Source organism: Hesperophylax consimilis, chromosome 17, assembly GCF_061612785.1.
Source record: "Hesperophylax consimilis isolate HC1 chromosome 17, BYU_Hcon_1.0, whole genome shotgun sequence".
Classification (NCBI taxonomy): Eukaryota; Metazoa; Arthropoda; class Insecta; order Trichoptera; family Limnephilidae; genus Hesperophylax; species Hesperophylax consimilis.
Window position 1 is genome coordinate 32832617 of NC_142852.1, and position 2025 is coordinate 32834641.

The following is a 2025-nucleotide window of genomic DNA, read 5'->3' on the forward strand; positions in this document are numbered from 1 at the left end:
TATTTACCATATAAACCACTGCCTGTCGTGATGGCAGGTATTTACCATATAAACCACTGCCTGCCATGATGGTAGGTATTTACCATATAAACCACTGCCTGTCGTGATGGCAGGTATTTACCATATAAACCACTGCCTGCCATGATGGTAGGTATTTACCATATAAACCACTGCCTGTCATGATGGTAGGTATTTACCATATAAACCACTGCCTGCCATGATGGTAGGTATTTACCATATAAACCACTGCCTGTCGTGATGGCAGGTATTTACCATATAAACCACTGCCTGTCGTGATGGTAGGTATTTACCATATAAACCACTGCCTGCCATGATGGTAGGTATTTACCATATAAACCACTGCCTGTCGTGATGGTAGGTATTTACCATATAAACCACTGCCTGCCATGATGGTAGGTATTTACCATATAAACCACTGCCTGTCGTGATGGTAGGTATTTACCATATAAACCACTGCCTGTCGTGATGGTAGGTATTTACCATATAAACCACTGCCTGCCATGATGGTAGGTATTTACCATATAAACCACTGCCTGTCGTGATGGTAGGTATTTACCATATAAACCACTGCCTGCCATGATGGTAGGTATTTACCATATAAACCACTGCCTGTCGTGATGGCAGGTATTTACCATATAAACCACTGCCTGTCGTGATGGCAGGTATTTACCATATAAACCACTGCCTGTCATGGTGACAGGTATTTACCATATAAACCACTGCCTGCCATGATGGTAGGTATTTACCATATAAACCACTGCCTGTCATGATGGCAGGTATTTACTATATAAACAACTGCCTGTCATAATGATAGGTATTTACCATATAAAACAACTATCTGTCGTGATGGCAGGTATTTACCATATAAACCACTGCCTGTCGTGATGGCAGGTATTTACCATATAAACCACTGCCTGTCATGATGGCAGGTATTTACCATATAAACCACTGCCTGTCATGATGGTAGGTATTTACCATATAAACCACTGCCTGTCATGATGGTAGGTATTTACCATATAAACCACTGCCTGCCATGATGGTAGGTATTTACCATATAAACCACTGCCTGTCGTGATGGCAGGTATTTACCATATATACCACTGCCTGTCATGATGGCAGGTATTTACTATATAAACAACTGCCTGTTATAATGATAGGTATTTACCGTATAAACCACTGCCTGTCATGGTGGTAGGTATTTACCATATATACCACTGCCTGTCATGATGGCAGGTATTTACTATATAAACAACTGCCTGTTATAATGATAGGTATTTACCGTATAAACCACTGCCTGCCATGATGGTAGGTATTAACCATATAAACCACTGCCTGTCGTGATGGCAGGTATTTACCATATATACCACTGCCTGTCATGATGGCAGGTATTTACTATATAAACAACTGCCTGTTATAATGATAGGTATTTACCGTATAAACCACTGCCTGCCATGATGGTAGGTATTAACCATATAAACCACTGCCTGTCGTGATGGCAGGTATTTACCATATATACCACTGCCTGTCATGATGGCAGGTATTTACTATATAAACAACTGCCTGTTATAATGATAGGTATTTACCATATAAAACAACTATCTGTCGTGATGGCAGGTATTTACCATATTAACCACTGCCTGTCATGATGGCAGGTATTTACCATACAAACCACTACCTGTCATAATGATAGGTATTTACCATATAAAACAACTATCTGTCGTGATGGCAGGTATTTACCATATAAACCACTGCCTGTCGTGATGGCAGGTATTTACCATATAAACCACTGCCTGTCATGATGGCAGGTATTTACCATATAAACCACTGCCTGTTATAGTGATAGGTATTTACCATATAAACCACTGCCTGTCGTGATGGCAGGTATTTACCATGTAAACCACTACCTGTCATAATGATAGGTATTTACCATATAAAACAACTATCTGTCGTGATGGCAGGTATTTACCATATAAACCACTGCCTGTCGTGATGGCAGGTATTTAC